This window comes from Amblyomma mixtum, chromosome 1, assembly GCF_055824585.1.
Source record: "Amblyomma mixtum isolate Tamu chromosome 1, ASM5582458v1, whole genome shotgun sequence".
In the NCBI taxonomy this organism is placed as follows: Eukaryota; Metazoa; Arthropoda; class Arachnida; order Ixodida; family Ixodidae; genus Amblyomma; species Amblyomma mixtum.
This window is the reverse complement of record NC_143012.1, coordinates 316,299,391-316,324,531: the sequence shown is the minus strand read 5'-3', so window position 1 is coordinate 316,324,531 and position 25,141 is coordinate 316,299,391. Positions and strand designations below refer to the sequence as shown.

The 25,141-nt window shown below is 49.0% G+C and overlaps 1 protein-coding gene and 1 pseudogene across 1 annotated transcript in view; both read left to right on the top strand.

Annotated features, from left to right (window-relative positions):
- Nucleotides 1–25,141, top strand: part of LOC149372556 (FRAS1-related extracellular matrix protein 2-like) — a 127,622-nt gene that overhangs the window by 29,850 nt on the left and 72,631 nt on the right. The gene's annotated exons all lie outside the window — the stretch shown is intronic.
- Nucleotides 18,874–18,956, top strand: LOC149372557 (U4 spliceosomal RNA; annotated as a pseudogene).

Genomic DNA, 25,141 nt, shown 5'->3' with positions numbered 1-25,141 from the left:
TCGACGAAGCCGTGTCCAACAGAAATGCGCGTACAAACCGGCGTGTACGAAAGGCACACGCCGCCAGGTAGCGCTGACAAGCAGCTATAGAGTTCGGCCACAGTCCCCGTGGACTCTCCACTCTCCACTTAGCCACACTGAGGCTGAATTTGGAATCATCACTTATTATACCCATAAAGGTCCAAAGAGCACTATACATGTAAGGAGGGTTGATATGAAACACAGGAACTGGCAAATAAATGCTACCCAACGTCACACAGTGCTTCAGCTCAAATATAGCAACTATGAGCGTTTACACTGCTGTCAAAGCACAAATACACACAGAGACAGATGGGACAGAAATAGTTCGGCGTGCTACACGTTTCCCTTCGGTTTCGCTGCCCCCATGGTCACATTGTTCATTGCCTTTTTAATGAGCAGTTCTTCCCGTTTTCATATATCTTTCTTCCCCTCATCACCTTTACAGTGAGGCCATCGTCGAAAAGCGGTGTGTAGGACTCCATCGCGAAAATATCCTGACCGCATTCATCGAAATATTCTGGCGCTAAGCGCATATAGCATATAGTAGCGAGTTAGCTTCGTATGGCTGGCGTTACTCCTTGCTAGCTCGACGGAGAGGCTGAATGCGAGCTCATCACTTGAAATAAGAAGGCGCTGCCTCGTTTGGACGCCGTCGGTCTCGCCTCCTCTGAAGGACACTCCTCTTGACACATCTGGAACGCGACGCTAAGCCACGCATTATTTACGGCTGTACGCGCGTGCAACAGCCTCTCGGAGGCGGCCGCGGAGGCTCTTTACGCTGCCGAGTTTGGCGGCAGCCGAGTGTATACAGTCTCAATTGGACGAGAGATAAACGCGTTACAGCGTCCCTAATTCCGAATGCCGCGTCTGGCGTGATAGTCACAAAGAAGCCGAGCCAGAAATAATCGCGCACGCGCGTGCCACGGCGCTGTATAGGCATGCAGTTCGTCCGGCATGAGACATTACGTCGTGCTATAGCAATGTGATTGCAAATGGGATTACCATAAACAGCTTGCGCTGAAAATAATGCTGGAAAGATATGTGTTAGCTTCGTACAGGTGCTCCGTAAGGAGCCTAATTCAATTAATGGACATTCGTACGCCGAAACTGCACTCTGTTTTACATGTAGTATACGGACGACTCCGTGGCTGGCGATTCCGGAGTAATTGCGACCGCCTGGTGTCTGAAGTGGAGCGAGATATTGGTTCACGAGCGCTTTTGCGTTTCGCTCCGACCGAAGTGCAGCCTCCTTGACCTGGTTTGAAGCCATGACCATGGTGTTAGATTGACCGTGACACTGTATTTGCAGCAGACCATCGCAGCTGCTGAGTCACCCATTACGGCTTCTATTGAAAGCTGTTTAAGTTGAAACATAACTGGCAGAAAATATATAGAGTTGGAATAAATGTGTTTTGTGGGAGCCAGAAGCAGTCGCACGTAGCGACTACTTATCGTCCATTCTTGACGTGTGCGGAAAGACTGCTCGCAGCAGCGTACATTTCAACGGTCTGCAAACCGCGAAACGAAATAAAAGCTGGAAAGGAGATATCTCCTAATTATTAATTTTAGGCTGGATATCATTTAATCTGAAGTGAAAACAAAAAGTTATCGCCTGACCTGAGACACACATCCGCGATCAGCATCCTCGAAGTGGGCAGGCCAGTTGGCTGCCGATGGAATGGAATTGCAGTATAGCGCAGGGGTTCTCAAACTGGGTTCCGCGGAACACAGGGGTTCCGCGGGCTGTCTTCTTGTGTTCCGCGAGAACTCTCACCGGCCCTGACCCGGCAGCTGATATGAGACTGGCTCTGAGTGCTACTGAGCCACGCTTTGACTTGCTCTTAAAAGGGAAGCAGCACCACCCATCACATTAGTATTTGTATTAATCTGTGCAATAAACATTTAACCTCTGCAACTTTCCCTTTGCAAAAATGCACTCGACAACATTGCTGGTAAGTGAAAGCGGGGGGGGGGGGGGGGGGGGGGGGGGGGTTCCCTGGAACTTATTGAAGGCTTTTGGGGTTCCTCCAAGCAAAAAAGTTTGAGAACCCCTGGTATAGCGTATCGCTAAGGTTCCGCTAAAGTTCTTATATTCTAAAATCCGTTAACATTCGTCGTAGAGAGGGTTAAAAGGCCCATGATAGGATAGATAGATTGGACAGATAGAAGTTAGACTGTATCGATAGGGCACCACGTTTTAATCACAGGTAGACCACTTTCACAGAAAACGGAACTCTTATAAGCTACAAAAAAAAATATCTAAAGACGAAATACGAGTGTCGCCATCACCGACCGATTTCACAAGTTAAAAGCATCCATCAACATCCGTTTTTGCGCGGATCACAGAAGCTATGCTGCACAGCCATTCACTTCAAAACCTCCCCTTCGGTTAACCTCCCTGCCTTTCCTCTCATTGCTCCTCCTCCTCACTTCAAAACGTCGGCAGTGTCAAGCAAACGTCACCATAGCCAGAAAGAGCCAGAAAATCTATTTTTCACAGGTTAATAGCTGAATGAAGTCTTCAGTCTCTCTTCGAGGTCCCGAACCTGGGGTATGTAACGGACGCCGTAGTGAACTCCGGATTGATTTAGACCACTTGGTGTTCTTAACGTGCACTGACATCGCACAGCACATGGGCGTTTTATGCAGTCGCTTCCATCCAAACGCAGCTGCAGCTGCCGGGATTCGGCCCCGCGACCTTGGGATGAGCAGTCCAGCGCCATAGTGTCTAAACCATCGCGGCAAGTGATATGCTAAAGCTCTTCATTACTGCATCAAATAACGTAAATGGAAAATAAAAGTCGAAGCTTCACGCCAAAAAGATACTGCTAAGTTCCGAATAAGTTGTGGGAAGTATTGTCGCCACAGCAGAGAAATCACGTTTGCGCACTTGGCAGCAAATAATGTTACTTTTTCTCCAGTGCAAGACAGTTTTTATGAGCGTAAGGCTTACAGTAGTGCAACAAGAACTTTGAAATAATTTTCTTGGCCAATTTCTTTTCTTCTTTTTTCCGCGCTTTCGACGAGACTCTCACTTTCATCAGGAGCCGTATCCTTGTTTTCCACAGGTTCATTCACCCCTCTCGTACCCGCATTCGACATAACCGTCGTCGCCAACAACACGCGACCACCACAACCGCCATTACAGAGGGAAAAATGCGCATTACCGCAAACAACAGACGCCCCTGCGCGGTACGCTCACGTCGTCCAGACGTTTTTACGAGAACACAGCGGCCACGTGCCTGCCATTGTCCGGCCTGCAGTGGCCCCCCGGGAACCGAAGACCTCGCCTTGAGCGCCACAGTTGTGATTGCATTGCCTCACCGTGGGCGACCGGACCTCGTGGCGCAGGAATCTCCGACCACAACGAGGTTGCTCGCTCGTCGGTACAAGAGAACAGCGAAGGTCAGTGGACCCACAAGGATGCAATAAATCGCCCTGCAGCTGCGGCAGCTCTCGGTGATCGCGCGCCATCGCTTCAAGTGGCAGAGTTGGTGCCCTGCGGACAGAGCAAACCACATCTCCCCTCGTTCTCCTCCCGAGCGTCGAAGTTAGCAAAAATATGCAGCCGCTTGCGCCGACGCCATCCGTCCAGCTCTTCTTGTATGATACCCGTTCAATTATAGGATGACGCCTCATCTTCTCCTGGTTATGCTTTTATTATTTCATATTGTAATAAGCTCACATGAGGCGCCCACCTGCGTGGGTGGTGCACTCCTTCATTCACCGTTTACATTGATAATAAGTCATAAACGTCCTTCTCCAGGGGTTATACTCAATTATGTCACCCAACGAGGCTCCTGCTCACCTCTAGATCTCTATCACCTTTTGTCCGGTCAAACTGCGTCAAGTGTTTCCTTTGCTGTACTCATAACAGCCCTAATAAACCGCAACTGCCGTTTAGTGGTTATTGCGTTCGGCTGCTGAACACATGGTCTCGGGATCGAATACCAGCCAGATTTCGATCAAGGGGAAACGCTAAAGACGCCTGTGTGCTGTGCAGTCGTCCGCACAATTTTTTAGATGGTTCGAATGGTGCACTGGGGAGTACACTGGCTTCATTTACGAGCGACCTATATATCTAAACATCTTTTCTTGCAAATACACTTTCGCATGGATCATTTTTTACTTCTCATAACTCGAAAAGCTATACATAGCACGGCGGCCAGCGAGGACTCTTATAAATGTACGACAAAGCACGCCGCTCGAGTTCTCTAGACAAGTGTGTAGACGTCTGTATGACGTTAGCGCGCGTTAAGAAGCCCAGGAAATCTGAATACTGAGCCCTACACTACGGGGACTCTTTCTCTCTCGCCCTCCTTGCGTCGCCTTCTCCGTTTATTCCGTCAAGGGGGTCCACCTAGAATAGGTGTTTCCAAGTGTTGTGTTCTCGCAACCAACTATCCTTATTATTATTAATTGCCCTTGCATACAAACCCTATGCGTTCTTCTCTTTCACCAGGAATACACCAGGAAGTCAGACAGCATCGATAATGCAAGTTAAGGACTGCAAATCATTTGACAGCGCTGCAAACTGAGCATGAATTTCTAGCGATATTATGCTTGCAACTTACGCAGCGAAATATTAGTTACAGCAAAGCTTTTGTCTGCCCTTCCTTGAAACTTCTATATATTTAGCTTGCTGTAGGCGACTGGTAAGGCGACTCGGGACGTACACTTTCGCATTCTCCATCATAAGAAACGCTTAGGCTCCCGAGGCAGAAAGCCACAGGCTGATAAGATTGAAACGAGATTGCTGCAGCCGAGGAAAATAAAACGAGACGCCCAGAATCTCCCATTTGCGGATCAGAAGCGCGGGAAAGGCGGCGGCTTTATGCCGTTTCGCGCTTCCCGTGTCAAGCGGTGGCTGGCGTGAGAATTGCTCGGCCCTTCAGGTGAGCACAGTGAGGTGAAAGAGGCGAAGGGCGGCAGGGCCGCTCGCTGTGCACCCTGGCCGCGCTTGTCGAGCCGGCGGTGGCTTCGTGGGAGGTCAGCGCCGACAGTTTGGCGATGCATCGTATTTTTTTATTTTTTTCTGCCCCGCGTGCGCGCTCTCTGTTCGCGCCAGTCGCTAGTGGTCAGCCGCGTGGGAGTGCGGAATTGAATCTGAATCGCGCCGGTGCTGCGCAGTGTCCGTTTGTGAGCGGCTTTTCGGTGGGAGAATAAAACGCTCCGCAGGGCCCGACCAAATGGAGCCGTCGGTTTGGATTGGGCGCCGAGACAGGCGTGCCGTACCGCCCGCTTTGGACCGACCTCGCCCCGTCGCCTCCTGATCCCCTTTTCCTTGCGCGCCTGGTACTATCAGTGCAGTTGTGTTACGAGAGTACAGAAGTATTAAGACAGTGCTGAAAAGAGTGTACGAAGTGGCTTTGTGTTTGTCCTCTTCCCGTCCCTGTCATTTCGCGTCGTGGATATGTCATTTCGCGTCGTGGATACACCGTCGTGGATATGCAAAGAAGTACTAAGGGGCCGTGAGAGCATACTGAGGAGTATTATATGATTATAGGAGCATTATGAAAGTATAGGCGCATTGTAAGGTATCGGCAGGTCAAATCCAAGTAGGTGTGGGATGAGGGCAACCAGCAACCAAAATTTGTTTGGAGGCCTGTCTAGAGAGTTGGAGGGGTTTGGTCCAAACTTATCAGCAATACCCCCCCCCCCCCCCCCCCCACCCACCCAAAAAAAGAAAGAAAGAAAAGAAGGAAAGGTACCGCCCTGCTTTTTCTTAGTGTTTCCCGTGAATGGACGCGTTGTAATGATGATCGCGAAGTTCTCATGGGATTCCCGCAAGTGTCGAAAGCAAGGATACTCGTCGGAGACGCAGTGACGAGACCAAGGAGATGAGGAGCGATGCATTCTGCTGACCAGCCGAAGTAAACTAACGGCGCCGTGGGTCTGCCCATAAAATGGCGGCTTGTGACGACCCGCTTCTTCCTGCGCCCTCACTCTCTTTCTCGCTCCCTCTGAGCGTGCATGCTTTTTTTCTCTGCCGTCTAGCCTGGCTCAAGAAACGAATAATGCGAATGGAAAGATTCAGAAGCATCCAGATGACGACGGCCGCATGCCCACTCTACACATAATGAGACAAGACGTAGCGTCAGTTCTCCATAACCCAGCACGCCACGAAGTTATCTATTTTCAGCAGGTGAGCGTTAGCTATCGGATTTCTTGTTGGTGCAAGCGACTGAGGGAAGGCCGTCATGGTAATTTCAATAACGGCAGAACAGCGCACACCAAATAGCCTGTGGAGAGAAACCTGTACGTGCGAAATTAGCGCGCTGTTTTGCCCACCCCTCTATACAACACTGAATATACAACACTGAAGATCAGACAGGTAGCCGCATGGGGCGCGGCTGAAATGTGGCCACACGCATGCACTTACAGCGGGAACGAGGACATGATTCGGCAGGGGGGCGTACTCCCTCCCTAATGCACCGTGACTGGTTTGGCCGCCTACCCCAGGCTACACTGGAAAGAGAACTGAATTACGGACCCGCGGTGACGAGGGCAGTTTCGACGCCCGGGACGTGAAGAGCCGCCTTTTGCGGTCATCCCAAGGAGAGATGCGAAGTAGATTCGCCTCGCATCTCGCCGACGAGCTTTACCGTTGAGCCGGGAAAAGAGAATACACCTTCGTGAAAGGCGCGAATTTATATCCGTGCCTCACTAAGCACCGAACAGTGCTACGGAGAGGAGACGTCGCTTTTCCTTGCTGTATGTTTGTCTCCCTCTCTCTTGTGAGGGGAGATGTGCTGTGGATAATCAGCGCATAGAGTGGAGGCCCGCGGCTGTGATCAAAGCGAAGTTTACTGAAAGGCGAGAAAATGTAGGGGGCGGTTTGCGCGTGAAGGGGGCAGCAAAGTGGAGGCGCATTAATGACAGGATGGAGAGACGGGGAAGTGAGAAGTGGGAGAGAGGTTCGCAGCTACTACGTTTGTTGAAAGAAGGAAGCCAATGAAAATAAAACGGAGATGGCGAACGGTGATGGAGAAATGAAGGAATGCATTGAGCAACGCTCGCAGGGAGTCTTTCACACGCGCTCAGCGAAATCTAGGTCGGCCCGTCTGGGAAAGCTAGACGGTTCTGGCCCCCTGACTATGCGTGGTTATAATTTATATGGTTTCGGTCAGATTCGGCCGCATTTCACTTACCAGTCGTCTAACACAGGAGAGTTGCCGACAAGGCAAACTCCGCATTTTTCTGAAATGAGGAATTGGATCTCTTAGAAGTAAAGAAAGAACAGAGAGGTCTCTTGGCCATTACAAACATGTACTCTTCAAACAAATACTTTCGCGAATTTAATTCAAAAATCGTTTTTTGTTTTTTCTGTGTATGAGTAGTTTTATCCGTTTTTTTTTTTTGTTTTGAAAGGAGAGGGTTTAAAGAACCCTTGCAGGCGTTTCAATGCAGTATTACACAAGTTACTGCCTGCCCATCCACATGTTTGCTCAGTCTGCAGTATCCAAAGGTCTGTTCAAAAACACTACGGATGCTTGCGTTGAGCTGTAAATATAGATCGTGGCTTGTATTCGTTTCTCGTGCCTTGCATAATGGACTGCGGACACCATAGAATTCTGAAGCGTGCGAAAAGCTGATTTTTCACCTGATGCAACACTGCTGACAGAGCGTTGAGACAGAGCTTTAGCATAGCGAAGCCCACGTGGACGAATACCGGATATGCCGGGTACCATCAGCACATGTGCAGCAGGCAGGTGTGGCCGCGCACCTGCCTCGGCGCGTATGTAGCAGGCCCTCGGCTGGTACGGCATACGCCTTGTATATCTTAGCAAAGTTCATCGGGTTTGGTTCTGGGTCATACAGTACGGCTCGTTTTGATTGCCAGTGTTCCAACTTTCTTTATGATGGGAGCAACGCTCTTCGTCACCCTCTGAAGCGTATATAATCTCCCCGTGCGCTGCAAGAGCCACATTTTACATTTCAGAAGCAAATCCATAGAGCTGTATATTTTTGACATGGGCTGTACGCATGGTTGGCTCGGCTTAGCAAGCCATGCTTGCATTTATAGGAATATAAGAACATTATGAGAGTACACATAAGAATGCTCATAAGAGTATGAGAGCAGTAAAAGAGTAACAAAGGATGCACGCATGGTTTACACGGTCTAACAAGTTTAACCTGCAACTATATGTACACAAGAACATCATGGCAGTATAAATAAGATTCCTTATAAGAGTTTGAGAGTAGTAAATGAGTATGCACAAGATCATCCTAGGAGTAAGGGAGTATTTTGGGAGTATACATTGTAGTATTACAGGAGAATAATACCTGCTACCTTGACACAAATAAATGCATGCGGAAGGCTGCGCAAGACTGTGCATAAACACAGGACAGAAGTGCGGTTTGTACACGCTGAGAACAAATGAACGTGTCGTTGTCAGGACTGCCAATGGCCGGACCACACAGATAGCGATGCGTCTTCTTCCTCATGGACACAACCGGCACGCCGCATGGCCCGTGCCCGCGTTCAACGCGATTGCGCGCGCGTGCTCGGAACCAGACGTCCTTGGATTAAAGCCGACTTTCCGCTTCGCGGTTAAGAGAGAAATCTCATTTCGAATGCCAACGCGGCCCCGAAGAAGCCAACGCCGTCCCGCCAGGTCTCCATGCGTGCCGCGACCCTCGGGGTGGTGTCGTGACGACGTATCTCCTCTCGAGTACGATGCGTGCGCTCCTCCCTGTTGTCGTTTTAATTGCGTTTTATTTTTTTAACTAACGTAACCACTTGTAATCCATGTCCAAGGGCAGCAGCAGGACACGCTATCATAATGCTATTAGCCGAGCATAAGAACGGTGAATGAATACGTTGTCGGTAGTGAAACCTTGGTAGGGAAGCAGAAAAAGAAAAGATTTTGTTTCCTCATTCATACATCGATTTTCATCAGCGGATCGCTGTGCCTGCTCCGCTAATTCCAATGCCTTTCGTGAATTGCAGTGAATTGCAGTACGCTTACGACACTTGCAACTTGTGCTGTATGATCAATAGTCACGAATGTGAAAATATTCGTCATATTCCACATATGACAATGTCATCAGAGAGGCCTGCAGTTCCTCTCTGACGACAGACCGGACGAGCTGGTCGCGTCGATACCAAGAGGCATAGAGATGGGATCAGGCCCAAAGGTGTTGACGTTGCGATTGTATTGGCGGGCTCGCTGTTCAGGGTATTCTCCATAGCAGTTGCCTCGGTGAGAAACTCTGCCACAGTGCGCGTGCGCGATAGACTGCGCACGAGTCCTGCGAAAAGCTCTTCCTTGCCACCCCGCAAAGAGTCGCGAAGCTTCTTGTCTTACGTCATGTTGGGATCCGCGCGTTGGCGCTTGTTGTGCGAGTGTAACGCAGCTTCTGCTCGCTCTCGACGGTCTGCATTCGGGAAAGTGGCTATAAGATTGCGCAGAAGGCCTCCCAGGATGTAAACGAAGCTTCATGGTTTTCGAACCATGTCCGAGCCGACTCTTCAAGCGCAAAATAGACACTGTGGAGCTTACGGTCGTCGCTCCAGCCGTTGTAACGGGCAACACGCTCGAAGATCTCGAGCCAATCCACGGCGTCCTCGAACACGTGGCCATGAAACGACGGGGGTGTCTGTGGCTGATGACAGAGGATGTGCGTCGGGAGCCTGGTCTCAGTTGCCACGACAGCTGGTGCCTCCGAAGGCCGAGGTTGCGTCGCCCTGGTTGCAGCCGGAAGGAGTCCGAATTCAGGGGACGCTCCACGGAGGCGGCGGCCGCGGCGCTGGTGAACTGGGGTTAGATCCGTATTGGTTTGGTTGGTTTTGATTTATGGGGTTTAACGTCCCAAAGCAACTAAGGCTATGAGAGACGCCGTAGTGAAGGGCTCCGGAAATTTCGACCACCTGGGGTTCTTTAACGTGCATTGACATCGCACAGTACACGGGCCTCTAGAATTTCTCCTCCAAAGAAATTCTAGCCGCCGCGGCCGGTATCTAGCCCGCGTCTTTCGGGTCAGCAGCCGAGCACCATAACCACTGAGCCACCGCGGCGGCTAGATCCGTATTGGTCGGTAGCCGACGCGGGTCTGGAAACTTACCCAGCACCTCCACCAGATTTGTCACGAATATTACGCGCCACACAATCGGGGACAGAAAACTGCTCCAGGCTGCCAAGCTGCCGCAAGCAAGATGGCGAAGCACTTCTACTTCCTCCAGTTCTGAGCTGTATCAATGTAACCCAATATACCGGTCATTATTTTTATTTTTTTGTAATAACACGGGTACGTCGACCAGCCTTTCAGGAGAGGAGAGACGGAACGCCAGATGATGATGATGACGAATTTTTATGGCGCGAGGGCATCTGTGACCAAAGAGTGCCATGGCACAAGGCTTGTTTTCTTCTACTCAAGGTGGGGTGAAAGACCCATTTCCCAAGCATTTCACCCTAAAGAAGGCGAGCACCAGACAGGGGAAAGCTTGTACCCATTGTATCACCGGTGGGTACCCGGCAGCACTGGGGGTCGAACCCGATACCTCCCGCTTGCGAGGCGGATGCTCAGACCACCAGACCATCGCTGCTGGGATCGGAAGAGAGTACACACATGCCGACGTGCATGCACGTACTCTCGCCCATTTCGCTGCTATGCTCCACCATGAGGCGCTGAACAAGCCTTATCGGTCGAAGTTCGCGTGACATTAAAAAAAAAATCAAATCTGCGCGTTTAACAATGTACATAGCAGATAACGTATACGCATGGTGTTCGCATTTAGGTCCGCTAAGCTATTACCATTATCTTCCGCGTCACTTGTTTCCCCCTATTCAGTTCGGTCCTGTTGGCTTTGCGCTTGAGTCGAGTATTTTTCAAGGCGATAAACATTCATTACTGGGCTCATTTTTCTTTTCAAAGGACTCTGAGCTCGGATACACGTTGTCCTGTATTGATATGGTACCGCGTTGTAATCACGAAGTGACAACTTTCAAAGGTAACGGAGCTGTTAAAAGCTAGGAAAAAGCAGATGGCGAAATACGCGCTTCGCCATCACCGTCCTAACGCTTTTAAATCCAATTTTCCCACCCTTAAATACGATTGTAGTGCCGGTCAAACGTCAGCGTAGCTAGCAAAGCAAAACAATCATTTTTTTCCTCATACCAATAATATAATGGATTGGATTGGAAAACATTTATTCCGTCAAAAATGCAGATGCAGACAGTCCGCGCTAGATGGCCACCAAACCATGGCTGGCGGTGACCTGAGCGGCCCACTCGGTGGCCAAGGCTTGAATGCCCGGGTCCGAGCTGACCAGCACGGCCTCCCACCGCTCAACAGAAGGAATTGAGTTGTCCTAGTGTTGCATTAAATAAAAAACACTGAAATGGGCTACACATCTTATCATGATACGATGTCACAAGATGATAACATGTTAAAAGAGTTGTATAGACGATGTGTGGTATAGGTTCACCGGAGAAACGTTAGTTATACAGACTGCAATAAAATATTCGCTGTCAAAAACTGATCCTCGCTCCTTTGTTCATTCGAACCCTAGCTGACATCGGTCTGCATTTTCCGCATCCTGCGCAAACTAACAAAATAAGAAATGCAGATAACCTAGTATGTTGACTAGGGTATCGTAGGCGGAATCCAAAATTAGATAAAATGTGCCTTTCTCCGAAAAAAAAAAAAAATGTGCAAGGAACGAAATAATTTAGTGCAACAAGAAATTCTGTGAATGATTTACACTGTAGATAGTTCAGCACAGAGCAGTGTGCATAACATCGAAACAAGTGGGCGGCTTACAGTATGCGATCATAAAAATGAAATAATGAAGCAACTTTCTGTGCATTAAAATAAAGAACTCACAATTGCTGTAAAAAGCACAACATGTTTAAATAATTGATTTGTACAGAAAAAAAAATGAAAACGCCGATACGTGAAGTGGAGAGTTTGAAATGAAGATATATATGCGGAGAGGTTCTGGTATTGGAAGCTTTGACCCTCTTCGTTTTGCAACGTTCACCCACGTCCAGTTTGCTACACCACCACACAAATAATGTTTCACGAAAGGTAAAAAGGAACAGAGAAGAAAGCAAGAACTCATCAAAGTAGCGTAGCTACCTCTCGTCGAACAGGGGTGCGAAAGGCAAACATTTCAGAGGTCTCCTCACTGCCGCGCGGTTTTCGTAGCGGCATGGGAAACCGGGACCACTGCTGCGCCGCCAAATTGACTACCTGGCAATGGCGATCCGTCTACTCAGCCGCGTTGAGTTTCCCGGGGGATAAATCAGGGACCCAGCACGGGCGGGGAGAAGCAGCAGCAGCAGCTCCGGTTGAGACAAGAAAAAAAAAAAGAACGAAAAAGTGCGGCAGAAAGTAGGAGGGCCGCCGCAGACATGGTGACGACAGACCCTACCTTCCTAATCCAGCTTGCTTTCCCCCCCCCCCCCCTCTCTCCCCTGTTCTGCCAGCTCGTCTATTTCTGCGGTGAGGTAATATATATTTCAAACAATTTTTCAGTGTCTCGTATATCCTCCTCTCAGTAGGGTTCCCAGAAGGGGGAAAAGTAGTCGCTCTTTCCCAAATGCCTTTCCCTGTCTGCGTACGCGCTGGGCTTATGCCTAAACCGCCACTCTTTGCGTCGCAAGCAGACGACGCACCGTTTTGGACGCGTCCGCCTGCGTACCACTGAACCCGTCGACATATGCGTCGTCTGCTACGTCGACGCGTCTTCTCGCTTCATCACGCACCCCTGTCGTCGCTGGAGCCAGTTTTTCACGCCCCACACATTTAACGCCCGTGACCTCTCCTTCCTCCACCAAACCGACGCTTAGCAGCAACAGCACGACTCGGCGAGTCTTGAACCCCCATCAACCTCACGTATTAGTCCCCACCGCTTCGTCTTTTCGTATTTGTTAATTCATAAATGTTACCGTCTATCCCCGGGAACCAACGCCGGCAAGCGGTAAAAGCATATTTACAGCCCCAGCTCTCGAGTTTCTATTTTTTTTCTTACCCGACGCCTCCGTACCGCTTCCAATGACGGGAAACATTTGCCCGGCATGAGTACGACACCCGCCGTTCTATTCAGGGCGCTGCGTGGTACCACACCGGGGGAAAGGATATTGACGGCAAAGGCTGTTCGCATCTTGTTGCGATCCTCGAACGAGATAGCGAATGAAAATAAACGCGAGGGGTGTCTCCGCTTATGATTTTTTATTCTGTCATATTTGACGCGCGAGCGCCTGGTTCATCATCCTTTCATGTTTATTTGCGCTTCAGCGACTCGTTAAACGCATGAGACACCGCGTCACTTCAGTAGCGCTTGCTTGCCAGAGGAAAAGCAGCTCAGACGTGATTTGGAAAAGGCACCCCCAGACTTACGCTATTGGCTGTGGGTGAGCAAGCCCTTGAACGGCAAGGAAAACAAGTAAACACGCGGTTGACGCGTTAGTTGATGTTTTATCGCCGCGGCAGTGTGAGAGCTAGGGTAGACTGAAAGCACGTCCATCACGGCCCGTGTTTGCGTGTGCCACAAAAAGCGAACGCTGTCGTCTGCTTGACACTTCGCAGGTGTGCAAGGCGCTTAACGAAAAGAAAAAAAGAAAGCTCAGGAAAAAGCGCTAGCTTCAAAAGTAGAGCTTATGTATTTGATCGCTGAAGTTGATGTCTAAAAAAACGCCGTATGCCTATAAACTTACTACTTACATAAACTTACTACTATAAACTTACAGCTCACGTTTCGAGCACGTGAAAAAGAACTTCAATGAATGGAAAAACATTTTTTTCTCACCTGCTGGGTATTTTGCTTTCCATACTTAGGCTCCTCCTGTTCTGTTCTGAAGTTTTTCGCGCGCAGATATAAAGGAACAAAATAATTTTCACGGTAACGAAGCAAATGTCGCTCAAAAAAGTATTGCAAATTCGAACCCCGTCATAAAATCAAGAACTAGAAGTTCTTTGAAAGTACGATATTAAAAATGTATTTAAAAAAACTAAATTTTACAAATGAGCTCAATTATATAGTAAACCGTACGCCGCCGCGGTGGCTCAGTGGCTATGGTGCTCGGCTGCTGTCCCGATAGACGCGGGTTCGATCCCGGCCGCGGCGGCTGAATTTCTTTGGAGGAGAAATTCGAGGCCCGTGTACTGTGCGATGTCAGTGCACGTTAAAGAACCCCAGGTGGTCGAAATTTCCGGAGCCCTCCACTACGGCGTCTCTCATAGCCTTAGTCGCTTTGGGACGTTAAACCCCATAAACCAAACCAAACCATATAGTAAACCAAATTTATTTTGACAAGTGCTCAAGTTGGGGTTCTTACTCTATAAGTCCATGCACATGGCCATAGTACGTACGTAAGCGTTGTTCCTCAAAGCATGGGAAAGAAAGGCCTGCCTTGAGTCAAATATTGCTTCCAAGCACCCAGAACTGTGTCGTACTGTCTTGCCAGTTCGAGAACAGTCGGTAGGGAGATTTACTTGCTTTGTGTGCAGACATTGACCTCCTCGAGAAACCCCGCTGGCGTCTCGGTCTAAGCCATATATAGGCCCCAGCTTTCAATGAAAATGCAATACGGGGTAACGCGCGCGCTGAGATCTCACCGAAAGATGTCGTGCCGCAGATGGCCTTCGCAGATAAGATGCACTGGGTTATACGGTGACTGCGCGTCTCCGTCGGTACGAGAGTATCCTACAAACCCATATGCTCGCGGCAGCTATCCGCGCGGAAGACTGCAGCGGAAGGCTGATTTGAATCTTACCCGCACGTCTATATTAGGGCGGCTCCGGTCCCAGCCAGGCGTAGCAAATATTCACCCCCAGTAGGGGTTCTACTCGTATACAGCAAGGTGAAATATCTCGGGGTTGCACTATGTAGTGCATTCTACAACTCGTGAAGCTATAGCCTTCCCTGCCTCGGCCGTGGACCGCAGACTATTTCGTTCCTTCGAGGTGCCCAAGGTGAAGCTTGCAGGTTGGCGAGGTAGCGACCACACCGTATAAGCGCGATGCTTGCGCTTCAGTTCGCACTGTTGTTACAGGATGATGGTAAATTATCATCCATTAAAGTAAAAACGTAAGTTTCGATATGTAGTTTGGATACGGAAATTTTATTTGTTCTTTTGGGCCTCTTGCCATGTATGTACATACGACGTGCATATGTAGATGGGAGGTGTTCAATCATGTTGCCTCCTAATCTGTAGCTTATTTATTAAGTGATGAAATTCAAATATGCTACATTCAGCCTAAAGTCTTCAGTGCTCCCTCTCGAAGAATGAGGGCTGCTGTTGGAGGCAGCAAAGGCGCGCTGCTGCGATGCTCTCTTCGTCAGCAAAGCGCGTACCCTTCGGATGCTTCTTCATCTTGGATCCTTCCTCATCTTGGAGAAACAGCCAGAAGGCCAGCTTTGTGAGGCCTGAGTTGGGAGGTGGATGAGGCAAGAGAATCTCCCTTGTCTCTCCATGCCTGAACATAAGGCACCGGTAACGGAAGTAGCACGCTTCTGGCAAAGACTACATCATACAGTGACATGCTCCTGGGAACAAAGAACATTTCAAACTTTCACTAGCATGTAATAAGCATATATACTGAACAGCCATCGTACGCTTTTTACTTTGAGTTATGTTAATAAAAGGAAACAAAACTGAACTGCCAAGACATGCTGTCTATCGTGAGTCGCAGAGCAGAACCGAGAACGTTAAAGGACAAAAAAAGAAATAGTTGACGAGTGCTGTAAATCGCTCTCGACTGCGCTACAGATGACTTGACCGTGATGTCACAGGCGTCGTATGATAGGCCATGTATAGCTTCCACAGAGCGACGAGAAGTGGAACAGATCAGCGCGCATTATTTCCTCATCTTGGTTCTGGACCTTCTGGTCCACCAACATGGCGGCTGCTGTAACGTCGGTGCAAGCCATAGAGTTTGTCAATATTGCCTATAGTGAAAGCACGCAGCACTATACTTCATTCGCAGTTAAGAGTGCCAGGAATGCTGGGAAGATGAAATAACGCATTTGGCTTGGCTACTGTTGGCCATGAAACATCGTTTCAGCCATAACAATACGACTCTTCTCACGGCAAACCTCAAAGAAATGATGTGAAAAGTTTCCATACCAGCTTAACATTTGAGCCAAATTTATTGAGTGCGTGAAAAACGCACTATTCAAAAATAATTTCATCTGCACGTAGAGGAGAGAATCGTGGTGCACAGCGGCGCAGCTGCCTATTCCGAGGCAGAATGCATGTTTTCGACACTATGCTAACCAATCCAAATAAGAAACCTCGTCTACCCGGCATTCCCGTGGTGGATGGGTATATTAACTCTATGGGATAAAGTGCTGTCTGAGAAACTCGCATGGAGGGTAGCGCCACCTTTTCCTCCGGGTAATGTTGAGAAACTCTACGGAAAGCTATTGCTGCGTTCCACCAACGAGCCCACATAATTTTAATGACTGAGAGCAAAATAATGAAAGCGTTCAACTTTACCGATATTACACATAGAAACTCGCTATTATTCTCGACGAGCTCGCTTTCGCAGAACTCTCTACATGCGTTTAAGCGGCAAAAAACCAGCCCCGGGTTTCGTTGCGCAATGAAAAAAAAAAAAAAAAACGGCAGTGGACGGGGTGTATGCCGTGATTCGTAAAATGTCTAATCACCTTCAGAAAAGCATAGTTGTATCGTCCACGACTACACGTCCATTACGCTGCAAGAAAATGAAAGAGTAAAGCAGTTCCAGGGGTACGATTTCTGTCGTTCATTCAACAGTGAGCACTGCAATTAGAAACACGAGAAAGCGGAACGTTGCACCACCTGCTCACCGCAGTCACATCGCCATCCTACGCCCAGCTCGGTAACGATTAGGCTCGCGATTACGACAATCGTCCAGCGGTAGCAGAGCACCGCACGGACTTTCCGACGCATGCGCTTTAGCCTTCCTGCTGGGAACAAACCTAGAGTGAGCCAGCGGAAAAAGTAAGGGGAAGGGGCGGTCCCAACGCTTATATAGCGAACGCGGGTAGCAGATCGGCCGGCCGATATGCCTCCAAGATTAACTGCACGTCCAGGTCTCCCTCTTCCTTCCTCGCAATCTCCGCCCTACCTTCCTTCCTTCCTCCAGCGGGGCACAAAAATTGTCCCCTCAAACTCGCAACGCGGCTCGGCGAGGAGATTAAAAGCCGCGTTGGGTGCGCGCGCGCGTCCCGCTGGGTCCAGGGCGCCGTGGTCCTGGGTCCCCTCCTCTCCTGCCCTCTCTCTCTAGCCGTACAGTAGCGAGCGAGTGCTGTCGATAACATCTTCATTAACGAAAGCACGCCGTAGGAAGTGGACGGCGGCGGGCCGTGTCAGTCCGGCGGCATGACTGCTGCGTAGGCTGGTGCCTCATTAGCCAGCGTGCGCACGGCGCACGACTCACAGCCTCCGCGTTCTTTCTTTTCTCTTCTTTCGTGCTCTTTATTTTTCTGTCGCTCTTCGCATCACGGCTGGGCGCTGGAGACCTATTGCTCTATCTGAGAAGGACCTACCCAATGGCTTTCGTTCGCTAAGGAAAGCCGCGCAAGGAGTTGCTAGGTGTTTCGTATCCTGTGGCGAATTTTTTGTTAACCTTTTTTTTTCGTCGCGAATGTTTTTTTCTCGCCCGGCTGTGCCGTCTCTCCCAATCGGCTCACCCCAATCACTGAGATTTATGCCAGGCCAGCTAATGAATTTACGGCGGGGTCGCAGAGGTGGGGCGCTGCTCTTTGAGGGTTCCACGTGGGAAATGCGGAGTATTAATTTTTTTTGGGACGCTGAGTGAAAAAACCGGACGAAGTGGCAGTGTCTATAGCCCATGGCTCCTCTGGCCTTTGCAGCCCTGCTTGAACACGCAGTTCATTCCCGGTTAATGCAGTTACTTTTTTTTTTTTTTGCCGCGTTTGCTTTAGCCCTTTCGTGGAACGGCGTCCAGCGCTGTTGTTCGACGAACAGTTTGCAAAGAAAAGTTCGGCGCAATAAGGGCACCGTGAGTTGAATTCGAATTAAGCTGGAATACAATCGGCGCTTCCAGTAGGGGTGACTGAGGTGAGGGGGCAACCATCTGCATATACTCTTAGGCAGGTTCTTCTGGGTTACTTGGTCGTTCGTTAGCAATCCAAAACCATAAAACCAGATCAGAGCAGAGTCGTTGATGGAGGGTTCCGGTCGTAGAAGGATAAGTTACGCGGAGCGAGGAGGGCACGGGATGGGTTTGCACCGACTAACCTGTCGAATGCCGAAGTGGTAAGTTTAGTTCAGTGAGTATTTTTAACCACACCGCACAGCCTTTCCTAATCTGGGAAAGAGAAACGGTAATTGGTTTTTAAGGTTTATTCCAAGCCAGAAACGTTTTTTTTTTTTTTTAGGGACTAACTTTGTTGCCACGGCCACTAGACCCTAGACAGAACACCCATTACTTTCTCGGAGGCTAATTCCAGTGAGGTCAGCAGCCGCAGTTAATCTGCACAATCCGCCATTCGCCGCCAGGAGTAAGTGCTATAGATACTCCAATTTTACTCTGCGTTGTTTAAAGTATAGTTACTGATATATTCGAGTGGTTTTCACAGAAAGAAGGCAAGGCGCAGCGAGCTTTATAATTGAGGAAGAGGAGGAAGCGGGAAAAAGCCAGTACTGAAGCCCCGTGAAGAAGAGTGCTTGCTCCGCCAAGGCCCGTTGATGATCTGCCGAGCCCGAGTGAAGCCAAACACTCCAGGAAGGAGAGTGAGGGTAAGGGTAGTAAAGGGAGATAATAGCAGTGCTGGATGAGAGTAGAATTCGTTCTGTGTCTGCCCTGATCTCTGGACTGTTGACCCACTGAGCTGTGTCTCGCCATTCGAAGTTGTACAGCATTAGTGGATTGAGGAATATTAGTTTGATCTGATTTGTGAAGAGGCAGTGTCGCATCCAATGAAGTTTCGACTAAGAAGCGACTATTGCTAGCTGAAAACTTCTATAAATGAGAAGACACCAGCGATCGCAATGGCACCAACGGCACGCCATCCTTCTGCGTGTTTCGTGATGCAATCGACTCATCAGAGAAAGACTTGTTTTGGTGCCAGGAAATGAGCGCATATGCGTGCGCAGCGTAGCATTTTGCTGCCACGGCGGTACTGACCGCAGCGCTTTCATATAAGCTCGCGGCCGGCAACTCTCTCAGTATGCATGCATCAATTGTGACTTGAACTACCAACAAAACCGGCATTCGAAAGGAAACTGCAGTCAAACCCGCATACATAACTCGATACATAAAAATGGCAATAGATAAGCTTATATGCAACCAGGAAGCAAGAATACATTGCTCCCACTCTAGTTACGCTCTCTTCTTGCAGCGATGCGCCACCTTCCGGCGTGTCGGCAGCGCACTACTTACTTGAATTTGCTTAACTAACCCGCTTCGCACTGAAGCCGCAGCGGACTGTTGCTTGGGGCTAGCCACCTCCTATCATACGGTGCCTAATTTTATTCCTATTACACTATAAACTGAATAATTGATTATTAAAATTAAAGCACAGTTGGCTTCCGGAACGCTTTCAGCCTCGAAGCGAGCAAAGTATAGCAGGCGAGGGCCACCGCTAGGCTTTAGTTAGGTTACCTTCACAGCATGACAGCGGAGTGGCTTGGAAAATGAGTATAATAGATCCAGGGACGCCCTCAAGCACAACCCACGTTCACCTCGTCATTTGGGTTCACAGCGCCAGCGCTGCCGGCATGTGCCCAAAGGCGCGAAGGCAACCCGCCTCAGTGTGCGAAAAGTGATCGAAAAGCGCTGTTAGGAGAAGCGCCGCTCGTAGGGGAGTGGTGCCCATTTCAACATATCGAATGACCGGCGAAATTGGAGACTGATATAGTGCGCCACCTTCCCATACTTTTAAACAAGATTTCCGAAGGGATTGTTCGATACAGAAAATACTTTTAAATATCCGGGTTTGGTATATCCGGGCTCCAGTGTTTTAATAGCTCAAGTTTTGATGTCATTCGCGTGGTGCTACACAGGTGAAGCTTAATGGCATTCATCCTCAAATGAGTTCACCACAACTCATTTGAAATGAATTCTACAATGAAATGGGTAGTCTCGTGCCCAACGCTTACACTAAATAGCATAGGTTTTGCAGAAATAAATCCTGTATTAAATAACCAAATTGATAATACATAGTTTAAATAAGCGTTATAAAGGTGGCTGCTTTTAACATTGTAACATAATTTCACTACTGTAAACAAGCGTATGTGAATGCGGCCGAAAAGAAAACCTGCGAAGTTGGCCAAATAAAAACTATTTGCTGAAAAATACCTTTATCATTGTATTTTTCTAGCATTGACAAAGATTACAAGAAGTATTATGCCTTTGTCAACATCTTTATAAAATTTTAGACCATCATAATCACAAAATGAAATCACATCTAATCTCGGCGTGTTGCGTCGGCTACGCAAATAATGGCGTTAGGTAACTTAAGACATTAGGTGCCTAATGTCATTTTTTGTGCCTGTGCGGCAGGGGTAAATACACAAGCTTCATCATGTCTCTTTTCATATTCACCATTGTTTTCAAGATTTTGGGGTTTCGTACCAGTACTGTTATGTATACTAGTTCCTTCTTTGTTCGCTTCATTTGGGTATGGAATCGCCTTTCAGGTCAGTAAGTTTGCTGTTTCAATGATGATGTGTTTTTTTTTTTTAACATTGTTGTCCTCCTGCTGTAGCGCCTTCGGGATAAGCGAAGTGATCATTTAATAAAGAATTTAAAAAACAAAACTCCAATTATGCTTTGCTCCGGAGAAAGCATTAGTGTCAAGCTCGCACAAGCCTGTCCTTATACAATTTGGCGCAAAGTATGATAGAGCTCACGGTCGAAAATAGCCCTCAGCCGTCGTACTGGGCAGGCTCTTGCACGGCCGTCGTAGAGGCCCGCGTTCTCTTGAACATCAAGACGAGTTCTTATCGAATGCTCGCCGAGACTAGCGTGTCGCTCGCTAGCTTTCTCCACGTTGACTTCAGCGTTGTGAGCGGCGCGCTATGCTTTCGCATGCGCAGGTGTGAGAGAGGACAAAGCGACACTAGTCTTCGTTCTCTCTCACTCTCTCGCTCTATCCTCTCTCTCACGCCTATCTTCCCAGCGCTTTCCGCTCCTCGCTGTGCATGATGTCTATCTTGTGTGGTCGTATGGAGCCAGGGCGTGGTGCTGATCCTATTTTTAAAGGAGCCACTCCATTTCCCGCGAATAGGCCTGCATGCAACTCAGTCTCTTCTGCGAGTCCGCGGGCTCTCCTCACGAACACGTCGTTTAACTGCGACCAACTGTTCTGCGCGCTGTCTTCTTGATATTCACTTACGGTCACTGCTTCCTTGAATGTTTATACCCCTAGTCACGATCTCCGTAACCAAACAGCTGGCCGGGATTTGTTCAAAGAGGTTAGTAACATCGCTACAGCACGAATCCAATGCGAGGAGATGAAGTGACCGGCACACGCGACACACAGAAAAAGGAGCGAAGCGAGTCAGTAACTCGTACAAAGGACGCAACCGCGAGACACCGCGAGCGTGTTGTTTCTGCCCGGTCACCCATTTATTTCAAGGCCTGTCAGCTGTAAAGTCTAGGTAAACAGCTGGCTCCGCCAGAACGCACGCCAGAGGGCGCCACTATTCAGCACAAAGACGCAGAGTGGGCAGCGAGGCAGAAAGGAGCGCACGCTTCGATGTCGAGAAGACGACGGGGAGGCGCCAGCGAGTATGTAAAATGCAGAGAAGAAAAAATAAGTCCACGCTTCTGCCCGAAAGGTGCTTACGGTGCGCGGGCCGGTTCGACGGCGGCTGGGCATCGCGTGCAGGCGGTTTTGTTTACAATCCGCGCCAGCGCGTGCATGTGCCAGGCAGGCACGCGCAAGAAGCTTCTGCCGAAGTGAACGAACTGGTCTACGCGGCAACGCTGGAACGCCCCTGCAGCCGCAGTACGTGCCTGTCTTGGCGCGCCCGTGTTTACGTGGGCTCCAGGAGCGCTTTGTGGTCGCTCGCTCGCTAACAACGCGCCTGTCGTTGGTTGCCCTGCCGTAACGGGGCGCTGGCGTCTCTTGATTAAGCCCCACCTCGCATACAGGTTTAGTTAGCGTCGCTTGTAGGAAGGGACCAAGAACGAATAATAACGCGCGCTGCGCTCTAGCCTCCGTGATTCCAGGTTCTGTCATGCCCAGATGAAAATCGTTGAGGGCTGCTGGCCTGATTCCTTAGCACTATGGTAGCATAACATGTAAATAGACTAACTGCCAGTGTACCTCTACCCTGTCCTTTCTACTATCCCCTCATCTCTTTCATTTCACTCTACACACTGCCAGCTATCCTTTATTTCCGCTGCCCTAGCTCAGGTGCTTCCAGCAGCGATGGCAGATGCCGAGGCTAGCAACAATCTTTTTCCTTCCATTTATCATGTATAATAAAAACCACTTACCACTACTACTGCTATGGTAGCACGTTCGCAATAAGTTACCCAGCAAACAACCAGCCTGAGTAGAGTACGATTAGGCGGGATCTGCGAGGACATGCTTTCAGCTCGCTTTATATACCAGGTGTTTCAGGGAAGCTTTCCATTAAATTTTTATAAATAGGCATTTTGAGGTATCAATATGGCTTGTGCAGCTTATCGGAATTTCTTATAGGCTATTTTTTTATGTATTACAACTAGGCGACAGGTTCGAAATGGAGATTTGTAGAGTAGCGTTAGCAATATCCAGAATTTGGAAAACGCGATTGACCTGTGGCTCAACAAATTTCTGCCGCCTCGCGTCAGAAGGCGAGCGCTTTTCGAAAGCGAACGTCTTCTCGCACCAGATGACAAAAATATTTTGAGCCACAGCGCCGAGGTGTATCTCGTTTTCGAAATTTCGAACTACCCAATGGGCACTTGAACTCCCATTGACGTCTTGGGGACGTTTGAGACGTCCTACGGACGTCCAGTGGAGTTTCAGTGCTTACCTGGGACTGATATGGATATTAATAGCGTCGCACTACTAATCTTCATATGCTGCCATGCGTATAAGTGGAATAGTTGAAAAGTTAGCTAGCAAAGATTAGTTAACCCCCTCATCAGTTAACATGATTAACCGGTTTTCTGATGCCTGCCAACACTGGTATTATTAAGCCGCAGACGCTATAGATATAATTCAAAGGTCCTGCTTTAAAAAAGAAAGCACTTACGGGCTTCCCTGATATACCTGGTTTACCTTTTAATTTAGTAGCTCACGTTGTCCAACAGCTGTTCACTTCTTGCTCTCAAAGCAGGAATAGTAATGACCATTGTTGACTTTCTCCTTTGCTCCGTTCGCCAAGCATTCATTTGCAGTAGTAGTAATAATCAACTTTATTTAGGATGCAAACTATGGGAGATAAATGTACTCATTTGTTTACCAAAGTAGCGCCAACAAGGTTTGTCATAAAACACATCAAATTTATTAATCTTCACGAAGAAGAAAGTCGGTCTAATTGGTCGCTAGAAAAAGGGAGCGTATTGTAAGCGCATTAAAATATCAGCAGACAGCAATGAGCACCGGCGCTCAGAAGAAACGGTTGAATTAAATAAGTTCAAGTCAAGCGGTCGTCCTAAGCGCGTGTTCCTCGCTGAGTCCTGCTTTCACATGCGCAAACATCTTTGAAACTAAAGTAATTTCTTGCTCCTTTGCGAAGATCCCTACATTTCGTTGTTTATCCGACGCAATGATTTCCACTGGACGCACAGCTGATTTACTAGGTCAACTACCGCTTGGAGGGTACATCGCAGAATTGTCCATCCTTTTAATTAGTTCAATTTACATTACTGAGGCAGCCAGATGTGCCCCGAGCGAATATCTGTCGTCACGTTCTCAAGTTTGCTAGAAACAAACTGTTCTAACTCTGTCACCGAGACTAAGATGTAGCAAACACTGATTCCTGATGCGGCGCTAACACTTCGCGTGAGAGCGCAAGACAAATGAAACAAGAGCACTAGAAACACAGACAGATATCTGTATTCGCTTCTCCATACAGCCAGTCCAGTCGTCTCGTGAAGCCAGAAAGACGAGAAGGGAGGTGGGGGGGAGGGAGGGAGGGAGGGAGGGGGGGGGGGGGGCATCATATGCTTAGCCGCACGCACTTGGCTCGCCCGAGGGAAGCTTTGGTTTGAAAAACGCCTATCGTGGATAGAGAGAGATATATATTTTAAGAAGAGTGAAGGTTGACTTCGACGCAGCTAGCTTCAATCGCGGCCTCTTCGCTATTCATACTCTCCGCGTCCGACCTTTCGTGAGCGCGTACAGGTAGCCCTTCTCCGCGGGAGTGTCCTTTTAAAAAAGCAGCAGCAACAGTCGTCCCCGTCGTCAGAGAGGCTGTAAACTCAACATTCCGGTTTTGCTATGCCTCGGGAAGGGGGAGGCTCGCTTGGCGCGTGCGCTGGGAGCTCGCGCGCACGCCTGGACGTGGTGGCAAGCGCCCCTGACGTCGGTCCGATAAGACCCCCCCCCCCCCCCCCCCCCCTTTCTCCTCCTGCTCCTCATTTCTAATGCTACTCCGGGCATCACGAAGAAGCAACGCTTCGCCAAGTGCCCGATACGGACTTCTCCGTATAGCCTTCTTGCACGCGTTAGTACCGTGCAGTGTTTGAGCAAGCCAGATCCGACGTTAGCTAACCAAGCTCTCAATTAACAAAGCCGCTCTTGAGGCTTAACGGTTAGTGACTAGTCGGCTGTCGTTAACAGGCTAATGACGATCGTCAAGGCACCAACCATTCACATGACTAAGCCGATCACACGTGTGAACATGGCCCATAGTGTTGCGTTGATGCACGTTCTATGCTGTTCCTTACGCTGCACAGTTTTAACGGGCCAGAGCACGGCTCGCTCCCTGCACGAGCTCCACTGTTCGCGCGGAGTGCTCTGGAATGAAGCGAAGCATGGCGCGCTTCACGTGCGGTAAAAAAGCCGTGGTTCATCTATTGCAAGACACGCCCTTTTTCGCGTTTAACGCGAGCGTGCTCGACACAAATATGTCTAGTTCAGTAAACGATATGGAGGCGGAAAGACGAGATGCGGAGATGTGTTCCGAGTGATCCCTCCTCCTTGGAGTTTCTGGTTACGAGTTGACGTTTTCTCGGTAGTAACTGCTACGTATTGTCGGCACGTACAGACCTC